We start from the raw sequence: 16,671 nt of genomic DNA, 5'->3' as shown, positions 1-16,671 counted from the left end.
ATCCATGTTATGGCATATGTCACAATTTCCTTCCTCTTTAAAGCTGAATACTTCATTATTACTCATAACGGATAATTATGAATAATGTGTATATTATATCCCACATTTTGCTGATTCGTTCATCCATACATGGACATTTGGGTTACTTCCATGTTTTAGCTGTTGTGAATAATACTGCTATAAACATGAATGCACAAAAACGTCTCTTAGAAAACCTTTCAGTTGCTTTGGAAGTAGAATTGCTGGACCATATGGTAATTCTTATTTTTTTAGATTTTGAGGAACCACCATCACAGCAGCTACACCATTTTGCATTCCTACCAAGAGTGCACAAGGATTCCAATTTCTCTACATACTTGGCAACATTTGTTACTTTCTGTTTCTCATAGTAGCTATCCTAATGGGTGCAAGGTGGTATCTCATTATAGTTTTGATATGAATTTCCCTAATGATTAATAATGTTGAACATTCACATGTCCTTATTGGCCATTTGCATATCTCCTTTGTAGGAATGTTTATTCAAGTCCTTTGCCCATTTTTTAATTGGATTTTTTTTTTTTTTTTTTTTTTGGTGTTGTCAAGTTTAAATTATTCTCTATTCAGAATATTTCTTCCTTACAGTTACATGAGTTGCAAATATTTTCTCTTATTTTGGGGGATGCCTTTTTTACTCCATTGATGGTGTCAATTTTCATTAAGTCCATCTTGTCTGTTGTTTCTTTGTTGTCTTGCCTTTGGTGTCTATCCAAGAAATCATTGCTAAGTCCAGTGTCATGAAGCTTTTGCCCTATATTTTCTCATAAGAGTTTTATACTTTTATCCCTTACTTTTAGAGCTTTTATCTATTTTGTGTTAACTTTTGTGTATGGTGTTAGATAAGGGTCCAGCCTCATTCTTTTGCATGGATACCCAGTTTTCCCAGCACCATTTATTGAAAAGATTTGGCATTTCCCCATTGAATGATCTTGGCACCCTTGTTAAAAGTCATTTGATGATGTATAGAAGGATTTCTTTTCAAAAAAAAAAAAAAAGAAGAAGAAGGATTTCTTTTCTTTCTTTCTTTCTTTCTTTCTTTCTTTTTTTTTTTTTTTTGTAACGTTTATTTATTTTGGGAGAGAGAGAATCTCAAGTAGTCTCCACACTCAGCATGGAGCCTGACGCAGGCCTCTATCCCACGAACTGTGAGATCATGACCTGAGCCAAAATTAAGACTTGGACACTTAATCAGCTGAGCCACCCAGGTACCCCTAGTAGAATTTATTTCTGGGCTCTTTATTCTATTCCAGTGGTCTATATGTACATTTGTCTTTAAGCTAATACCACACTATTTTGATTATTATAGCTGTGTAGTAAATTTTGAAATCAGGAAGTGTGAGTTCTTCAACTTTGTTCTTTTTCAGAATTGTTTTGGCTATTTGGTGTCCTTTGAGATTCCATATGAATTTTAGGATAGGTTTTCCTGTTTTTGAAAAAAAATGCCCTTGCGAATTTGATAAGGATTATTCTGAATCTGTATCACTTTGGAGAATATTAACATCTTTTTTTATTTTTAAAGTTTATTTACTTAGAGAGCATGCATTGGGGAGGGGCAGAGGGGCGGGGGGAGAGAGAATCCCAAGCAGTGTCTGTGCTGTCAGTGGGGCTCAAACCCACGAACCATGAGATCATGATTTTACCCACAGTCAAGAGTTGGATGCTCAACTGACTGAGCCATCCAGGCACCCGGGGTGATATTGACATCTTAACAATATTGTCTTCCAATCGATGAACATGGATTATGTTTCCATTTATTTATGTCTTTTAATGATTTATTTCAGCAGTGTTTATAATTTTCATACTTTGTCTTTCACCTCCTTGGTTAATCCCTAAGTATTTTATTCTTTTGATACTATTATAAATGAAGTGGTTTTCTTAATTTACTTTTTGGATTTTTTTATTGTCATTGTGTAGAAATGCAACCAATTTTTGTGTGTTAATTTTGCATCTTGCTATTTTTTGAATTCATTTATTAGTTCTGACACTTTTTGGTGGAATCTTTAAGGTTTTCTACAAATAAAATCATGTCATCTGTGAGCAGAAATAATTTTATTCCTCTTTTCTAATTGGATACCTTTTTAAAATTTTCCTCTTCATCCCATTTTTACCAGTTTTCAAACACCTATTCTGCTCTTCCAACATTGTTATACAGTTTTGCTAGAGCATTTTCATTATGAAGATAATATTTGCAAAGCCGAGAACATTTTTGTGCTCAGATACTTTGGATTTTAACTGATTTAACAAACATAACCACAAATTAAGCCATTTGCCCAGTAAGTTTTTTATAGTTCTAAGAGTTTAGGTTCGTGTGTGTGTGTGTGTGTGTGTGTGTGTGTGTGTGTGTGTGTGTATTCTGATTAGAAAGAGAAGAGAGAGTTTAAGAAAAGAGTGGGAGCTAGCACCTGGGTGGCTCTGTCGGTTAAGCATCCAAATTCGGCTCAGGTCATGATCTCATGGTTCCTGAGTTCAAGCCCCATGTCGGGCTCTGTGCTGACAGCTCAGAGCCTGGAGCCTGCTATGGATTCTGCCTCCTCTTTCTGCTCTTCCCCCTCTCACATGCTCGCTCGCTCTCTCTCCCACTCTCTCCCTCCCTCAAAAATAAACATTTAAAAAAATTAATAATAAAGAAGAAGATAAAAGGTTATTTTTAGTGTGGCTTACCTGGTATGCTAAACCATGTAAAAGCACAGTAATAAGGTTTGAGTATACTGCCATGCAAGTTGTTGTAAAAGCTTGTTTTTCAAGATAAGGAAAATCATTTGTTCTGGGCTCATTTTCTGTTCTCGCATTCTACACACACACTTTTTTTTTTCTTTTTTACAATTCCTTTTGCAGGAAGGATCTATCTTATTTAGGAGGTTTTAGAACTTAGGGGTTTTTTTTAGTAAAGTAATGTTAGACTTCCTTAAACAACATTGTCTTTGCATTTAAGTAATTTTTAAAGAATTTTTGGCTATTCTTACACGGTCAGCAAAATCTACCTTAGAAATTTTGTGGTGAAACACATCAGAGCCGTTTGTTCACAGGAGGTCTTATTTTGAGCTAAGCAATCTATTATATAAAAAGTAAAGAAATTCTATTTGAGTAATCTTTCCAAAGTTAACTTAAAATATATGGGGAAATATTAAAAATTGTCATTGTTAGTCTTGTGTTATTCAAAACATTATCTCTGTCTTTAAAATCATTTCAGCAAAGTTATTGAGTACCTGCTCCTCTACTCTTTGTTATGTGAAATACAAAGATGACAAGAAATGCTTTCAGTCATTAAAGAGCATTTAGTTTACTGGGAGAGACTTTACAAGTCTAGCCATGATATGTGGCAGAATAAAGTAAGTGCATAGTAGTTGCAAACTGTTATATAATAAGAGGGGTAGTAGGAAGAGATAGTCCCACTGCTTTTGGGACTGTTAGCTAAGAATTTGGCCAAAGGAAGAAGTGAGTTACATGCTTCTCGTTGTCCATCATATGTTCTATGTTCATTCCTTAGAAAATATAAAGCTTTTCCAAACAATTATCTCTAAAAGAAATTCTTGTTCTAAGTGAGACTTCCTATGGGAGACAAGACAAAATATGTAATATACTGAGTTCTCCATAACAAACATGTTTTAAACATTTTTGTTTATTAATTTTTTTGATAATTACCAAAACAGTGGCTTTTAATGACTCTTATCCATTGTATAGTTGTAACATATAGTTTATTTAATCCTTTTCTTTGAACAGTAGTTTCTAGGTGTTGTTTTGTTGTTAATTCTAAATGGACGTATGGTGCCTTATTTTGTATACATCTCTCATAAGTTCCTCAAGGAGAGTTCCTAGAAGTGGAATACCTGGTTAAACAAGGATAAAGATTTCTACAGTGAAACATTGCCACATTGCCCTCCTGAAGGCTTTAAGTGTGGTCTGGGTATCCCTCAGGATTCCCAAGACCCTTTTGGAGGGTCAATGAGGTCAAAAGAATTTTTATAAAAACCATAAGACATTATTGTTTTTCACCCTCATTCTCTCTCATTCTTTTCCCTGTCATTCTCTTTGATCTCCTTCTTTCTTAAGTAGATAGTTTATCAGAAACTTTAAAAAACATGTGTTCATTGTTCTCACATCCTGTGTGTGTGTTTATATATTGTTAATGTTTTTAGCATATCTGCTTAAATGGTGTGTGGCCAAATACCCAAGTTCAATAAATGTTTATTGAATAAATCTCCAACACAAATTTGGCAGAGTCTGCCCTGGACTTTTGACCATGTAAAATATGTTTTTCACATAATTGTAACTTCAGTAATCATGTATTTTAAATGCTAATTATTTTAATTAAGACCTTCCTATTTAAAAAAAAGGTGCTTCAATTTTTAATGTGGTAGATTATATCAATGTTTTATCTATTATATGATAGATACAGCTCACACAAACAAAAGCTCTTTAGGGTCCTCAGTAATTTTTTTTTGTATTTTTTATTTATTTTTTTTAATTTATTTTCTTTTAATATGAAACTTATTGTCAAATTGGTTTCCATACAACATCCAGTGCTCACCCCAACTGGTGCCCTCCTCAATACCCATCACCCACCCTCCCCTCCCTCGCACCCCCCCATCAACCTTCAGTTTGTTCTCAGTTTTTAAGAGTCTCTTATGTTTTGGCTACCTCCCTCTCTAACCTTCCCCCCCCCCTTCCCCTCCCCCATGGGTTTCTGTTAAGTTTCTCAGGATCCACATAAGAGTGAAAACATATGGTATCTGTGTTTCTCTGTGTGACTTATTTCACTTAGCATCACACTCTCCAGTTCCATCCATGTTGCTACAAAAGGCCAGATTTCATTCTTTCTCATTCCCACGTAGTATTCCATTGTGTATATAAACCACAATTTCTTTATCCATTCATCAGTTGATGGACATTTAGGCTCTTTCCAGAATTTGGCAATTGTTGAAAGTGCTGCTGTAAACATTGGGGTACAAGTGCCCCTATGCATCAGCACTCCTGTATCCCTTGGGTAAATTCCTAGCAGTGCTATTGCTGGGTCATAGGGTAGATCTATTTTTAATTTTTTGAGGAACCTCCACACTGTTTTCCAGAGCGGCTATACCAGTTTGCATTCCCACCAGCAGTGCAGAAGAGATCCTCTTTCTCTGCATCCTCGCCAACATCTGTTGTTGCCTGAGTTGTTAATGTTAGCCATTCTGACAGGTGTGAGGTGGTATCTCAGTGTGGTTTTGATTTGTATTTCCTTGATGATGAGTGATGTGGAGCATTTTTTCATGTGTTGGTTGGCCATCTGGATGTCTTCTTTAGAGAAGTGTCTATTCATGTCTTCTGCCCATTTCTTCACTGGATTATTCGTTTTTTGAGTGAGGAGTTTGGTGAGCTCTTTATAGATTTTGGATACTAGCCCTTTGTCCAATATGTCATTTGCAAATATCTTTTCCCATTCCATTGGTTGCCTTTTAGTTTTGTTGATTGTTTCCTTTGGAGTGCAGAAGATTTTTATCTTCATGAGGTCCCAGTAGTTCATTTTTGCTTCTAATTCCCTTGCCTTTGGGGATGTGTCAAGTAAGAAATTGCTGCGGTTGAGGTCAGAGAGGTTTTTTTCCTGCTTTCTCCTCAGTAATTTTTTAAGAGTGTAAAATCCAGAGGCCAAAAAGCTTGAGAACTGCTGCCCTAGTCAAATATTTTTTTTTTCTCATTCATCAATCACAATAATTACTGATTTTTCTTCTATACAAGGCATTATGCTAGATACCAGGGGTTTAAAGATGAAAAACAAGATCACTAGACTCAAATGCAACAATAGCATGAACCTCAAGGACGTTATTATAGCAAGTCAGCACTTTATTTATGCTGGATTCAGAAGTTTAAATTTGATTTTTAAATACACTGATTTACATCTTAAATGTTTTAAAATGCAGCACAATTTCAGACCCAGGTGTTTGTCAGTGCTAAAGAGCATTTGCTTGTAGTGCATTTGGTGGAGCTATACAAGATTCTTTTTATCTTTCTTTCCTTGCAAATTCTTGGTGATCTCATGGTTTTAAGCATTATCCACATGCTAATGACTCCCAAATTTATATATCTCGAAGATAGATCTCCCTCTGAGCTCCAGAGTCACATATCCAACTGCGTGCCAACCATCTCCACATCTATGTCTCTGTCTGATAAGACATCAGTGTGTCCTAAACTGTATCCACAATCTTTCTCTTCAGAAGTTCTCAACCCCTAATCTTCCATCTCAGTGGTAGCCCCATCTTTCTTTACTCTGTCATAATGTTGAGAGTCATCCTTGCTGCCTCTTTCTGTCACACCCAACATCAGATCTGTCGGGAAATACTGCTCATTCTGCCTTAAAAATATATCCACAACCTGACCACTTCTCACCACCTGCACTGTAGTAGTCCTAGTTCAATACAATATCATTTCTTATTTGAATTATTCCAGTTACTATTCCTTTCCTTCTGCCTTTATCCCCCTACAGTCTGTTTTTAACACATGAGTTGTTGTGATTCTTTAAAAATATACATCAGGTCATGTCACTCTTCTCAAAGTTTTTCGGTGGCTTCTTCATTAGATTTAGAGATCCAGCCAAAGTCTGTAAAGTGAACATAATTTTACCCACCATCACCTCTTCACCCTTCTGTTCTCTTTGCCCTTTGATACTTTGCATTAGCCACACTAACTTCCTTGATGTTCTTTAAACACTACAAAGCAAGGTCCAATTGCAGGGCTTCAGTCAAGTAACTATTTTCTCTGCCTGGAATATTATTCATCCAGAAACCTATATCACCTCCTTCAACTTATTTCTCCAAATCTACTTCGCTTCCTTCACATCTTCATTCGGATGTCATCTTATTTCTCATTGAGTCCTGCTGTATTCAGAATTGCAACTCAAAAGCACTCCCCTTTACCTTTGCTCTCCTTTAGTGTTTCCCCAAAGCCCTTTCCTTTGCTAAAATACTGTCTACTTATTTTCTTATTATATCTTCTCATACTACAACATAAAGTATATGAGGGTGGGGATTATTGTTTGTTCTGTTCACTAGAACAATCCTGGCACCAAATAGAAAGGTAAGGGTATCTGTTGATTAAATAGTCACAGGTTTAGCAACAGAACACAACCTGAAGACAGGTAACATATTAAAAATATGTGGTCAAACTGGCCCTAATTGGTAGGCCTCTTTCAGCTAAAGATTTAATGGCTAACAAAGGAAGCTCTTGAGGAAAATGTTATTTGTTTACAGAAGTTCAAACATAGATTGTTAAGTGGGTTCTCTTTTAAAACTCCATAAGGGTTTTCTAAGAACTATATACAAAGCTTGGAACTTTGGCCGTGGAAATTTTATCTAAGCAGATGTAGAAAATAATGGAGACATTTTCCTAAGAACTCTGTCCATTTTTTAAAAAATACAAATTAAGCCATTTCAACTCTTAAGATATCATAAGGTTATCTTATAAATCCCTTCTAAATGCATTCAGTTTGAACTGATTCAAATTCTGTCCTAAGTAATAGTTGATCTTTATCAGCAAAGATGAAGAGACCTGTTTACTAAAAATTGCAGTTGTTTCTGATGTTATCATCCTGGTCTCTGATAAGAATAGGGCACCAGGGAGACAAAATAATAGGAAATGTTTTTTTGTAAGCATCCTATAACTTGTTTGATACTTACACAGTTTGTTCTTAAACACTTCTGAGAGAGATTTTATAGAGATACTAGTCTGTTGTAGCAATATTACACTTGTTTATTTCATAACTATTAGTACCTATTTTTAGTAGGTGGGCTTAATCAGGAATGTCCGCCCCTTACCCAAAAAAAGTCTATTAAAGTACTGAATCTGTCATAATTTTTTTTAGTTTTCATCTGAAATAGTCAGGAATTAAGAATCATGACCATTTATTGAACACTTAAATGAATGTGGCCCTATTCTAAGCAGCTTAAGTATTATTTATTTAGTAAGTATTCACTTATTTGAACCTTACAACAACCTAATGGATCAAATTCTATTAATAAACTCACTATTATGAAACCAACATAGAGAGGTTAAGTAATTTCCCCAAAGTCACACCATGGAACCCAAGGAAGACTCTCTGCCTCTAAACATTATACATTTATATAACCATGTAGAGCTGTATTCTTAGCATTGTTGTGATCCTAAACCCCTTTGAGAATCTAGGGAAAGTTATGGAACCTCTGTGAAGAAAAATGCACATAAAAATAAAAGGTTTTGCTCATGAGCACCCTGACCCTATCTGTAAACTCCCTAGAAGGACCCCAGTGAAGAAGGAAATAATACACCTCATTTTACATAGTGACATTTAAACATTACAGACATATAATGCAGAAAACAAAGTCCCATATTACCTGAACCCTTAGATATTAACATTGTTATTGCTTTGGTCTGTGTTCACCACATTGTTTTTCTAAGCATATTTTATGCACAAAAGTAACTATATGAGATTTCTTTTGTGTTTTTTTTAATGATGTAAGAACTATATTAAAATCTAAATTCTCTATTCATCAGAAAATATCATTAAAATAAAATTAAGATATTTCCAACATACGTGACCAAGCATGATTGAGTTCCAAACTAAAGAATTTCTATAAATCAAGAAAAAAGACAGCTTACTAGAAAAATAGGCAAAAATACTGAGAGGCTTATCACAAAAGAACAAAAAGACTAGCAAATGTACATATTGGATGTCTGTAGAAATCAGAGAGGGGGACCTGAGTGGCTCAGTTGGTTGAGCATCCGACTCTTGGTTTTGGCTCAGGTCATGATATCACGGTTTGTGGGTTTGAGCCCTGCATCAGGCTCTTTGCTGACAGTGGTGCAGAGCCTCCTTGGGATTCTCTCTCTCCTTCTGTGTCTGCCCTTCCCCCGCACACGTGTGCTCTTTTTCTCAAACTTCTAAACAATCAGAGAAATTAAAATGAAAACCGTAACATTTTACACTCATCTGATCTGCAAAAATTATTGAGATTTCCCTCATTGCATAGTGAAAAAATTGCTATACACATTAACATGAATAAATCTCAGAATTAGTTCAGCAAAAAAAATGTCCAAGGAAGATTTTAGGTAGATTTCAAAACTATGCAAAACCTTTATGGAGAAGGAGGAAGAAAAGATTCAGCAGAGATTTGCTGGATTTGAGTGGCAAAAGAGTGATCATTTTGTTGAGGGAGCAGAAGATATTTGAGTGTTTATTATGTGTATTTGATTGTTTATTATCTCACGAACTGTAAGATCATGACCTGAGCCTAAATCAAGAGTTGGATGCTTAACTGCTTGAGCCACACAGGTGCCCCAAGTGTTTATTATTCATTCTATCTTTGGTAGATTTTATTTGTATGACTTATTTCACAGTTTTAAAAATGATTGCCAAAAATGAGGGTCCAACTATATATACCATTTTCACAATTCTTTTTTTCACTTAATTTCTTAGAAACCTTTCTTCTATCTCAGTACTTTAGATTACTTCATCTACATCATAGCTGAATTATTTTTGTGTGAATATGTAATTCTTTTAACATGTTAAGTCTTGCCACTAAACATAGATTGGAAAGAATGCCAGTAATAAATGCTGCTTACTAAACCTTCTGGTTTGTGAAGGGATTCTCTGTGTTCATGTGGATTTTGCATATTGTCTGTAAATACCACTACCATCAATGGATTTAAGGCTTTTACTTTGTTGATTTAAAATTTAAATTTTATGTAGTCATGAAGACAGTATGATACTGACACAAGAACAGACACTCAGATCAATGGAACAGAATAGAGAACCCAGAAATGGACCCACAAACATATGGCCAACTAATCTTTGGCAAAGCAGGAAAAAATAGCTAATGAATAAAGACAGTCTCTTCAGCAAATGGTACTAGGAAAACTGGACAGCAACATGCAGAAAAATGAACCTAGACCACTATCTTACACCATACACAAAAATAAATTCAAAATGGATGAAAGATCTCTACATAAGACAGGAAACCAAACTCCTAGAGGAGAAATCAGGCAAAAACCTGGTCAACGGACCTCGGCCGCAGCAACTTCTTACTCAACACATCTCCGGAGGCAAAGGAAACAAAAGCAAAAATGAACTATTGGGACCTCATCAAAATAAAAAGCTTCTGCACAGCGAAGGAAACAATCAGCAAAACTAAAAGGCAGCCTACGGAATGGGAGAAGATATTTGCAAATGACATACCAGATAAAGTTTAGTATCCGAAATCTAGAAAAAACTTACCAAACTCAACACCCAAAAAGCAAATAATCCAATGAAGAAATGGGCAAAGACATGAATAGACACTTTTCCAAAGAAGACATCCAGATGGCTAACAGACACATGAACAAATGCTTCACATCACTCATCATCAGGGAAATACAAATCAAAACTACAATGAGCTACCACCTGTCAGAATGAACTCAGGCAACAATAGATGTTGGCGAGGATGCAGAGAAAGAGGATCTCTTTTGCACTGCTGGTGGGAATGCACATTGGTACACCCACTGTGGAAAACAGTGTGGAGGTTCCTCAAAAAAGTAGAAAGAACTACCCTACAGACCCAGCAATTGCACTACTAGATATTTATCCAAGGGATACAGGTGTGCTGTTTCAAAGGGGCACATGTACCCCAATGTTTATAGCAGCACTATCAACAATAGCCAAAGTATGGAAAGAGCCCAAATGTCCATCAATGGATAAATGGATAAAGAAGATGTGGTATATGTGTATACGACAGAGTATTACTCAGCAATCAAAAAGAATGAAATCTTGCCATTTGCAACTATGTGGATGGAGCTAGAGGGTATTATGCTAAGTGAAATTAGTCAGTCAGAGAAAGACAAAAATCATATGACTTTACTCATATGAGGACTTCAAGATACAAAACAGATGAACATAAGGGAAGGGAAGCAAAAATAATATAAAAACAGGGAGAGGGACAAAACATAAGAGACTCTTAAATATGGAGAACAAACAGAGGGTTGCTGGAGGGGTGGGGGAGGGGAGATGGGCTAAGTGGGTCAGGAGCATTAAGGAATCTACTCCTGAAATCATAATTGCATCATATGCTAACTAACTTGGGTGTAAATTAAACAGTAAATAATTTTTTTAAATGCTTGATAAGTAAAACAAAAAAAGTATTAAATTTTAATAAAGTAAAAAAATAATATAAATTTTGTTGGTTTAAAGTTTACTTTTTAAAATTTTTTAATGTATATTTTTGAGAGAGAGAGAGGGAGAGGGAGGATGAGTGGGGGAGGGCCAGAGAGAGAGGGAGACACAGAATCCAAAGCAGGCTCCAGGCTCTGAACTGTCAGCACAGAGCCCAAAGCGGGGCTCCAACTCATGAACCGCGAGATCATGACCTGAGCTGAAGTCGGATTCTTAACCAACTGAGCCACCCAGGCGCCCCTAAAGTTTATTTAAACTTCAAGTAAACACATGCTATAATGCCAGTGTACTGTTGTATGTAGCACTAAATCTTCTTTTGGCTTACTTAATAGAGCATTCTACATTTAGCACTGACTTCTTGTTTTCTTTTCCCAAATTTTTATTCTGGAAGTTTTCAAGCATGTACAACATATTTAGAAGACTATTAGAGTTAGAATACTCTTAGCCTAGATTGAACAATATTGAACATTTTGCTATATTTTAACATATATACACTCATTCATATATACGTAAATAAAGTTTTCCTGAACTAATTGAATGTGAGTTGATGTTCTCATATACAACCATGATACTGTTATTACATCTAAGAAAATTAGTAGTTATTCCATGATGTCATTTAATAATCCATCTATATTCACATTTTACAGTTGTTTCAAAAACACCTTCATGGGGCGCCTGGGTGGCTCAGTCGGTTAAGTGTCCGACTTCAGCTCAGGTCACAATCTCGTGGTCCGTGAGTTCAAGCCCCGCATCGGACTCTGGGCTGATGGCTCAGAGCCTGGAGCCTGCTTCCGATTCTGTGTCTCCCTCTCTCTCTGCCCCTCCCCCGTTCATGCTCTGTCTCTCTCTGTCTCAAAAATAAATAAACTTAAAAACAAAAACAAAAACACCTTCATAACTACCTTTCTTTCTTTCCTATTTAGGATCCAATCAAAACTCACATATGTAGTTATTTTACTTTCTCTTAATCTAGCTACCACCTTGCCCCTCCCCTTTTTTTAATGATACTAACTTTCTAAATAGTCCAAACCACTTGTATTACAGTATGCCCCACATTCTGTATTTATCTGGTTGCTTCCACATGGTGTTTAACTTTTGTACACCAACTTCTTATTGTAAAAAAATGGAAGGTACTCCAGTAAGCTCAGTGTGCTTTGACAAAGATGAACTTTTTTTGTAATTATGAAGAGAAAAGTAAAAATGCTATCAATACCACAAATGTTATCTTTAAAAAAAAAAGAAAGCAAGAAAGAAAAAGAAGGATCAAATGTAATGAGTGCTTATTATATTAGTTGTATTTCCATAGAGGGAGCAGTGTATTGGCCATAACCACTTTGTAGAGACTCTTCTCAAGTTCAATATATATATCAAACATTTTTAAGTTATCTTTTTCCTTACTATATTAGTACAATATATTATTTATTATATGGAAATAGCAACATGGAATTTCTTCCTTTGATTCAAATGGTTCTTGGTATTTGTTGCATGAAGTATTTTTTTCCTGTGCATTAAAAACACAATTATATTTCAGTATGTGAGATATGTTGTAATCTGTTCATTGATCCTGTGCAAAGGTGTTTGATAGTCATGTTTTATGGTTCTAGAAATAAAAACATAATCTCCTTATATCCATGATCAATTAAGTCATTTAAATCATTAACTGATAAATTTACCCTATAAAAGCTGTTAAGATTAGACAAGATAATTGAAGTCATTTCTCCGTTTGATACCATATTTCAGACATTTATAATCATAGGTTAAGTGAACGTTATTAAACAACCATGCACAATGGCTATGAGTGGCCAGAGCCAGGGTTCTATAGGGAGCGGTGTCTTGGCATCCAATGAGGTTGATCTTTGGGTTTTTCCCCTCACAGCCTTGGTTTTGGTCAAGTCTTTGTTAGTCTTTGAGACTGTCTCCCATTTGTAAAACTAGGGATTGTATCACCTAGCTTGAGGCAGTGGCTTTAGAGTGTTTCTGACTGAGAACGATAGTAAGAAAACATTTTACATCATAACCTGTATACACATAGTTGTACCATGTATACTTATAGGTATATACCTATACATGTAATAAACATTTTTACATAACAGATTTCACCCATACCGTGTGTGGTACACTTTATTTTAAAATGTTAATGAAATTGATTTCATGACCCAATAAAAGGTAATGGCCCTTGGTTGAAAACACTAAAGATTCAATTAGTTTCAGATTCTACTACCAAAATGATTCTACCGTTTTGGTCATTCAGTTAGCAAACATATCTTGAGCAGTTATCACATACCTGTGTGAAAAGAACTGGCAGTCCCTAGCTTTTTGTTGTTTCCTGTAGCCCCTTGGGGAAGAGAGAAAATACACAAGAAAATGGGTCATTGTGAACTATCAACTAAACCACAAAGAAACACCTGGGCATGGTGTTTCATGTGGGTATGTGAAAGAATACCAGGGGGGATCAGCTTTATAATGGGCATAGGAGGCTGCAGAATGAGTGTATGGCTCAAACTGGAGAGAAAGGACAAAGGAAACCAGAGCAAGAGTGAGGGACGGCTTCAATGAGGCTCTTGAAACTTGTCTTGACTAGACAAATTTGAAAACTGTGCTTTCAATCGTGTCTCCTGAGGTCACTGATTTTTTGTAAATGATCCTCTTATAATTAAGCACATAAATAATTACTTCACAAAACACTTTCCCAAATGATTTTAATCTTTAACTGTCTGTTCTATTTAATAACCATCCCCATAGGTCAACACCCCCACCTCATTTCAGGCACCAGTCCCCGAGTCATACCTACTGCTTATCTCCCAGAATTCCTACCACAATCCCCTGTCCTTTTGATTCTGATTTAATCTCTAGGCACTATCTGACACAACTTTTCTATCTTTATAATATTTGCTTTCTTAAATGGGCTTGCTTTCCTTTTAGAACCCACTATGGGCTCCTCTTTGTCTCTCTGACTCATAGATGTTGGGTAAGGCTCAGGATTTTGTCCTCAGCCCTCTTCCCTTTTTACACTAAACACTCTTCTTGGGCACTTTATTGATTGTTTGTTCACTTACTTGGCTTAAATCAGTTACATTAGTTATGCCCCCAACTCCCAAATTTATGTCTCCTATCCTGATCTCTCTTACAGATTTTACCATTCCTGTAATTCACAGGCATTTCAAACTCCACATGCCCCAAATAGAACATGTTATGTTACCTTCCAAACCTCCTCATTCTGCTTTGCTTTCTATCTTGTCTCCCTGGTGGTCAAGCTATTTACAAGAATCATTCTTATTCCCTCTCTTTCTCACTCTTACTTCCAGTTACCAAATCCTCCTGACTTTGCCTCCTAACAGCCTTTTGAAACCACTATTTCACCTACCCAGGTTTACACCATATTATATTATATCTTACTTACTATACCTTAACAGCCTTCCAACTTGGTCTCATAGTCACCAGTGTCCTTCTCTCAAGTCCAGTGTTCAGATAAAATCCTAAAGTAGAGATTTGATCTTAATCACACCCTTATTAAAATCTCTTAGTGACACCTCATAACCATCAGGAAGAATTTTGTGCTCCTGATCACAGCACCCAAGGGCCTCCCTAGTCTAGTCCCTGCTGTGTGTTACCGCCATCTGAGCTCTCTCTAAACCCCCTCTTTGTGTTCCTGCCACATGGAACTTACATGCTATTTCTTCTGCCCAAAACACTCTGAACTCCCATGCCTCTGTTCAACTGGCTGACTTTTACATATCCTTCAGCTCTCAACTGAGCGCTCCCTTTTTTGGGGGGAAGCTGTCTCTGACCCCCAGTGTAACAGCTAATACTCTGTCATAATTGCTTGTTTACTTGTCCTTTTCCTGTAGGAGATTGTCAGCTCTTAACAAGAGTTGTCTGCTCTGTTTATCGTTTTAGCCCCAGCTCCTGACACAGGGCTTGTGCCTAGCAATTGCCTATTTGAATGATGAAGGAAAGAATGAAAGTGAGAAAAATCCATAAAGGCAGACAGTGTCGCATTGTGTTTAAGAATACAGGCTTTGGAGTCCAGTAGGTCTGGGTTTTAATCCTGCCTTTACCACTGACCACCTGAACAAATTATTTCACATAAGCTTCAAACCCCCCAAATGAGGATGTTAACATTTCCTACATTGTAGGGTAAGGGATAAAATTAGAGAACACATGAAGAGTATCTACCATAGTGCCTGTAGCATAACAAATACAGGATAAGGTAGACTTCAACCTGCATTACAAAACTGTAATCATCAAGACGGTATGGTACTGGCACAAGAACAGACACTCAGATCAGTGGAACAGGATAGAGAACCCAGAAATGGACCCTTAAATGTATGGCCAACTGATCTTTGGCAAAGCAGGAAAGAATATCCAATAGAATAAAGACCGTCTCTTCAGCAAGTGGTGCTGGGAAAACTGGACAGCGATATGCAGAAGAATGAACCTGGACCACTTTCTTACACCATACATAAAAATAAATTCAAAATGGATGAAAGACCTAAATGTAAGACAGGAAGCCATCAAAATCCCCAAGGAGAAATCAGGCAAAAACCTCTTTGATCTTAGCCACAGCAACTTCTTACTCAACACATCTGCGGAGGCAAGGGGAACAAAAGCAAAAATGAACTATTGGGACCTCATCAAAATAAAAAGCTTCTGCACAGCGAAGGAAACAGTCAACAAAACTAAAAGGCAACCAACAGAATGGGAGAAGATATTTGCAAATAAAGGGTTAGTATCCAAAATCTATAAAGAACTTATCAAACTCAACACCCAAAAAGCGAATAATCCAGTGAAGAAATGGGCAAAATACATGAATAGACACTTCTCCAAAGAAGACATCCAGATGGCCAACTGACATATGAAAAATGCTCTACATCACTCATCATCAGGGAAACACAAGTCAAAACCACACTGAGCTACCACCTCACACCTGTCAGAATGGCTAACATTAACAACTCAGGCAACAACAGATGTTGGCGAGGATGCGGAGAAAGAGGATCTCTTTTGCATTGTTGGTGGGAAAACACTATGGAGGTTTCTCAAAAAACTAAAAATAAAACTACCCTACGACCCAGCAATTGCACTACTAGGTATTTATCCACAGGATACAGGTGTGCTATTTCGAAGGGACATATGCACCCCAATGTTATAGCAGCACTATCAACAATAGCCAAAGTATGGAAGTGTGGAAAGAGCCCAAATGTCCATCGATGGATGAATGGATAAAGAAGATGTGGTGTGTGTGTGTGTGTGTGTGTGTGTGTGTGTGTGTGTGTGTGTGTGTGTATGATGGAGTATTACTCAGTAATCAAAAAGAATGAAATCTTGCCATTTGCAACTATGTGGATGGAACTGGAGGATACTATTGTAAGTGAAATTCGTCAGTCAGAGAAAGACAAATATCATGGCTTCACTCATATGAGGACTTTAAGAGACAAAACAGATGAACATAAGGGAAGGGAAACAAAAATAATATAAAAACAGGG

General features: G+C 36.5%; 1 protein-coding gene and 1 long non-coding RNA gene across 2 annotated transcripts in view; one reads left to right on the top strand and one right to left on the bottom strand.

Annotated features, from left to right (window-relative positions):
* Nucleotides 1-16,671, top strand: part of ITFG1 (integrin alpha FG-GAP repeat containing 1) — a 342,298-nt gene that overhangs the window by 38,997 nt on the left and 286,630 nt on the right. The window lies entirely within an intron of this gene.
* Nucleotides 12,080-15,481, bottom strand: LOC122209001. Its single transcript, XR_006197397.1, has 3 exons — nucleotides 14,856-15,481; nucleotides 14,594-14,664; nucleotides 12,080-13,523 (listed from the first exon to the last, which is right to left on the bottom strand). It is a non-coding gene; the product is annotated as an uncharacterized LOC122209001 (long non-coding RNA).

This window comes from Panthera leo, chromosome E2 (assembly GCF_018350215.1).
Source record: "Panthera leo isolate Ple1 chromosome E2, P.leo_Ple1_pat1.1, whole genome shotgun sequence".
NCBI classification, from domain to species: domain Eukaryota; kingdom Metazoa; phylum Chordata; class Mammalia; order Carnivora; family Felidae; genus Panthera; species Panthera leo.
The sequence above is the reverse complement of the archived record's forward strand: the minus strand, read 5'-3'. Positions and strand labels throughout refer to the sequence as shown.